At 42.0% G+C, this 6000-nt stretch overlaps 1 protein-coding gene across 1 annotated transcript in view; it reads left to right on the top strand.

Annotated features, from left to right (window-relative positions):
* Positions 1-1192: 1192 nt before the first annotated feature.
* The window catches only part of ARPP21 (cAMP regulated phosphoprotein 21), a 145775-nt gene continuing 140967 nt past the window's right edge, over positions 1193-6000 (top strand). The window contains exons 1-2 of the mRNA XM_058819961.1: positions 1193-1254; positions 4503-4665. The gene's annotated coding sequence lies outside the window, so the exon portion shown is untranslated. The remainder of the gene's footprint in view (positions 1255-4502; positions 4666-6000) is intronic.

Genomic DNA, 6000 nt, shown 5'->3' with positions numbered 1-6000 from the left:
TTTGATTGAAAGTTTTAAGAAAAGGAACACTGGTCCAAATGAGTGAAAGTGGAGAGGTAGGGGTGATTACTTCAGTAGGATTTTAACCCATGGTCCTTGAAAAACCTCTAGGACTTCCAACTTTATGACAAAGGCCACATTTTTTCACCACTGACAGAACTTGAAAGGGTTTTTAGATGACATAGCGAGAATTATTCTCTGCATACTGGGGGGCTGCTGCTACTTTTGGGTTCTTTGAGTAGGATGGTTCAAAGTGACTGTGTTCACAGTGACTGTACCAAATTGTGGTTACATATGTGCCTTTTCTGGTCATTTCTACTGAGGATGAACAAAACCAGTGTGATGATACACAAGCTGTGAAAAGAGGTTGCCTCCAGTAGTTTGTAGAGGGCTGTTTTACAGAAGTGTGATTTAGCACTGGTTAGGCTTTTTTGTTCAGTTTGATTCATTTTGTTTAGGTTTTTATCCTGGTTGCTCCTGTTCTTTGGCACATCTGCACACATCTGCATGGCCTTAAAGGGGGCAAGTACTTAATTTCATTGTGAGGGGAATTGATCTGCCAGAAAATTCTGTTACTCTCCTGACTCTAATGTGGAGGGTACCCTCATCTCCTCTTGAAAAAGGTTCATGGTCAATGTTTGTTGTTTGCTGCTTCTTTCACTGGTTGAGTTAATAAAGTGAGTGTGAGCCTCAGAGCATACACTGCAGTGAGGTAGGGTGGGCAGTAGGAAACCAACACATCCAGGTTACACAGACACTGTGGCCAGGATTCTTTCTAGAGATTCTGATGGGAGAAAATAAATATTATTCTTAAAAATTTTAAAGGATAACTGAAAAATGGTATCTGGTTGAAGAGTACTTGTGAAAAGTACCTGCAAGGTAGGTCCTGGCCTCATATAAATGGGGACCCTTCTGTTAAACTCTTAAATTTAAAACAGGCATTTCAGAGAAGACTAGACCTATAGGTGGCCATTGAATCTTAGTATGTATTGTATAGGTGGCCTTTGAGCCATAGTGAAATATATGTATTGTATAAGTGGCCTATGAGTCTCGGTATGTATTGTATAAGTGGCCTTGCCCCAATCCTAGTTGTTCTAAATGGGCTGCAGCTGTGATGCCCTTAATTTGGTGGCAGCTGTGGCTAATGAAGATAACTGGGATAAGAGGGGGTGGGTTGGCTGGTCAGGGAGAGCCTTGGAGGAGTCAGGAATAACAGTGCTGTGAAGAGCTGTGTGTGAGAAAACCACCCAGAAGGTATGGGACTCTAGAAATATGATAACAACATAGACCTTCTAGAAGGAAAGGTTAAGAGGGCACCATGTTCAGGGGAATTTCAAACAGAGAAGTTGATGTTAGTGAGTACTCAGAGTTACATGGGCTGATTGGCACAGCAAATTGTTGTTTTTTCACCTCCAAATCCTTTGCCAACTTCATGCTCTAGGTTTTCATATGGCAGCTGGGGTGATGGTCTTCTCTAAAATATACACGGTTTTGAGAGTTAAAGCAAACCTACAGCTCCACAAGCATGTTTTACTGCTATTCTTGATATTGCTCTGGTAGGATTTCTGTAAGTTAAGTGGGGTTTCCTGTCAAAATTGTTTTTTCCTTCTTTTCCCCTCTCTATCATTACTGGATCCACTTGCTTTCCTGTGAAGTTCCCTGGTCCTTCAGCTTCCCTTCTTCCGGGGAACCCTAAGGGCAGATGTAGCCTGTAATGTTTTAGCAGTGAGAAAGACACCATGCACCTGTGTTGAAAGCCTCTATTACCCACATCTATTGTGGTAGCTGAGAATTGTCACCAAAGCTTGTCTGCTGGCCAGGTGTGCTGGGAGGTAACCAATGCTTTTACAAACTTTGCTTTAGACAAAGGGCAGCAATAAAGGCTTTTATTGGTAAGATCCCGATGGGAAGCTGCTTTGTGCCAGTAGAAGTTGTTTGTGACTCTTGTGGCTCCTACACCAAGGGCTGCAACTACTCACTCTCTCTCTCAGAGATGCTGTGTTTGTCATATGTCTCCTTAGAGCCACTCATATTCGTGAGCCAAGCAGTTCCTGGGCTCTTAGGTGACCCTGGGCCATTGGATTATTAAAGCTCATAAATCCTATTGAAAGTGTTTGGAATTTCCTCAGCCTGATTTCTTCCCTACAGTACTCTAATATGTGGAGGTAGTGCATGTTCTCCACAATGAATCACAGATCTCAAGATAACCAGCTAACTGCATTCCCTGCCTGGGACTCTCCCTCCTCCTCTTTTTCTCACCATTTTCTCTCTGGCCCGTTCCAACACCACAGTTCACAACACTCTAGCTGACTCTCTTCATACTACTCTTTCTCTTACTCACCACTGCATGTTTTGTAGCTTTGTCCCATTGTGCATGCCATACATATTATAAAAAGTACTACTATGCTAAGTTTGTATATCAGAGATGAGTTTCTGTCCAGTGCAACTGAGAGCTGCTGATGAGTCCTTTTTGTGGTGACTTTAGAACATCCTTTTTTGAGCTGCCAGCCACTCATTAGCCCATGAAACAGGCCACTGGCCCTCCTACACTCTGACCTGAAGGTTCACTGGTCCTCCTGCCTGTAAACATGAATTGGAGAAAAGGCTACAGCAGGCGAGACAATGTGCACAAATGCTAGCTGTCAAAGACAGACTTCAAATTCCTGCTCATCTTCCTCTGAAAGTCACAGCTCTGCAGTGCTACAGGTTCTGGTCTTATGAGGGATCAGGCAACTTTTTTTGTGTGTGGGGTGAGGAACTCCACTCTGTAATCTCCTTTTCAAGATACATAGATATGGCATATCAAACACGACAGGATTTCCAAAAGAAACTGAGAGGGGATTTGAAATGTCAAATACAAAGAAATGATTCTGTGCTTTTGGTGGGGGGGAAAAAAAAGCTGCCTCAGCCCCTCTAGCAACAGATTATATTTTTAAAGGGTTGTTCATTGATCTTTGTCCAAAGAAAGAATCTGAGATTTAGGTACCTGATCTTAATCCTAATGAAATCCATTGCAAAATTCTTACTGAGTTGATTGGAAAGAGCATAAAGCTTAATTTTTTTTGTCAAGTCTGAGATACCAGTGTATGATTTACACAAATTGTTTGGGTAATTTTCCTTGAGATGTTGTAGCTGAAAAATATGTTAGCTCTTCCTAAGAAGTATTTAAAACGAGTAATTTGGCTGTATTTACATATTGTAAAGTGCCATTTTAAACAGACATGCTATATTTTTAAGTCCATCTGCAAATTATGCATGATTAATTTGTTTGTGATATGTAAGGACATGAAAGTGGAAAGGAGTTTAAAAAGAAATTAAACCCCCTAAAACTGATCTCTTTCACATAAGATTATGATAAAATACATGAACAGTTAGCTTATCATACTGTTGTGCCTCAAACTGAATCATTCCATAACTCCAAAACACAAGAGACTTTATATGTTAGAGGGTTTTTTCCACTAAGAAATGACCAGAAGCAGCAGAAATGTGCAACCAGTTGTGCAAGATTTTATTAAGGTATTTAGTAACACCATGTGCCTTCTCTGCCAGGAATCTGTGATTGCAGAACTGCAAGAAGCTCTGTTTATTTTTCTGACATCTCATACTTCCAGTCTGACACTGGGTTTTGAGAGCCCAGTAAGGTGTTTTATTTTATTTCTAAGTGAAATTGAAATATCATAGCTAGAAGGTATGCTTGCAGTGAACAAGTAATATAATCTGTTGTTATGCTTTGGAAATACCTTGACCTGAGGCGTTTGTGTGTGCACATTCATGTGTGCTCCACATCTATAGGTTGCTTCTATTGCACAAGGGCACTTGGCAGTACCAGAATCCTGGAAAGAATGTGCTGCTGGTTAATTGGTTAGATGTTTTGCTCAAGAAAGTACTTGGTGAAATAGGTCTTGTGTCTTTTTGTTTTTTCCCCCATTACCCCTCGAAATTTGGTCACATACAGACAGAAAAAGGTGTCAGGAGTCTGAAGAGTTGATCTAGCTCTGTTTCTGCTTAAAAACACAGCTTCTGCTGTGCTCATCAAAGTGCTGACTTTCATGAAGATTAAATGGACAATTATCCCTGCCCATGTTTACAGATCAGGACAGGCAGCAGCAAGTCATTGCCATGGTTTGTCACCTCTTCAATATTATGCTTGTGCAATGATTGTTATTTTTCTTTCTACAAAGTCCTGAAGAAAGGGATGTAGGCTGCGTATTCTGCCAGATTATTATCTGACTGAGAAGGTCTGAGGTGACTTCTTAACAAAGGAAGGCAATTTCACTTATTTTCACATGCTGTGTTTGATGCTACTCAGCATTCTGAGTTGAAAAACTTCATTACGTGATACTGGAGTGATACTGGGCTTTTCTCCTGATTATTTCCACTGGTGTTGCTGTAGCTGGCATCTTTTAGCATTTGGTAACTTGCTCCAGGCACATCCAGCCTCGTAGGAGAGGGTGGAATGAACTGCCAGACTACAGCTTGGATTAATTTTTATCTTCTTACAGATCTGATGTATAAGTTTTGGCTCTTCCCACTCTGAAGACACTCCAGTATCTCAACGCTGGGAGACAAGCTGTGGACACGTGGCTGTTTGACACGTGCATGGTGTCTACTGACTGCAGCAAGGCTCCCAAACCTTCACTACTCTCATCCCCTTCCCTTCTGGAGGTGAGTTGCAAGGCGTTTACTGAAGGCATGAGTGAGTACTGCTTTTGTGTCCTGGTGCAGGACACAAAAGTGCACTTTTGTGCATTTCTCTCCCTTCTCTGGGTAGCCTGCATGGGAGTAATGGAATGATGGGCAGCAGCCAGGTGAGGCCCTCTCCATTTCACTGTAGGTTCAGAATAGTTTTGATTACCATCTTCAAAAATTAACTTTGGTCCATTGTTGAGATGGCTGCAACATCAAATGGCAAAAAGCAAAGACCTGGTCCTTGCCCTGTCACCAGGGGTAGAACACAAGGGCTATTTATAGACTCTCTGCTGGTCTCTTTGCTTTCAGCTGGAACCTACAGCACAGCATTAAAGGGAATAATGCTAAAGAATGAAATTAAAAGTAGATGGAGGCACACGCAACCATCCTAGGAGGAATCCACATCAGGAGGTGCATTAGCAGAACAGGTTTTGGTGTGCCTGGCTGAATGCCTCTAATCACTTGAAGTGTGCACCAAGAGCCAGCCAATGCACACCCTGTTGTGGCTCATCACTCACCGTATTCTTCCAGTCTGATTCCATTCAGCAGTCCCCAGTAAAAGCAGGTGTTTGCTTCTAAGGGGAAAGAGGGGTTCCAGGGGTGCAAGGATAATACCTACTAAAGCAAACATTTTCCTGCAACACTGCCCTGGCCTCCTGTATATTTGTCCACATTTACTGGTATGCAAATTCTGCTACATTCATTAACCATGGCAAACTGTCTTCTCTAACTAGGGCTCTCTGAAAGCACATCATGAAAGGAGTGCATTTTTAACTGTGTATTTTAAATAAGAATTGTCTGTCTGTGGGAGTTGGGTTATTTGTATCACCATAGACAAAAATGATCTCTGTATTTCATAGGACCTTGCTGCTTTGTAGCTATTGACTGTTTATTTTTCATCCATAGGATTACTAATTGCAGCTAGTACCAGACACTTCTGTCTCCTTTCAGGTTATTGTAGTAGAGGGCATTGTACCAGATGCATGGTTATTCACAGACATGCATTTCCAGCAGCTGAATTGCTGGATCTGCTCTAAATGATCTATGGCAATTACATTTGGCGTTGTACAGCTATAATTTTACTGCATATTAATAGCCACCTAGCAAAGAGGTAAATGCCCTTTTCTCCGCTGGGTGCAGGATGAATGCCTGGATGTATTCAATTGGGTAAAACGAGGCCCGGGTTTTAAAAGCATAGCAGCGGTTTCATGTGTCGGAAACGCGTGTGCTGGTGAATTGCCTGTTTCCCTCTGCCTTGATGGTGTGCAGCAAGGCTCCGAGGGAAACATCATCAAGCCAGATCCTAGATAG

This window comes from Ammospiza caudacuta, chromosome 1 (genome assembly GCF_027887145.1).
Source record: "Ammospiza caudacuta isolate bAmmCau1 chromosome 1, bAmmCau1.pri, whole genome shotgun sequence".
NCBI lineage: Eukaryota > Metazoa > Chordata > Aves > Passeriformes > Passerellidae > Ammospiza > Ammospiza caudacuta.
The sequence above is the reverse complement of the archived record's forward strand: the minus strand, read 5'-3'. Positions and strand labels throughout refer to the sequence as shown.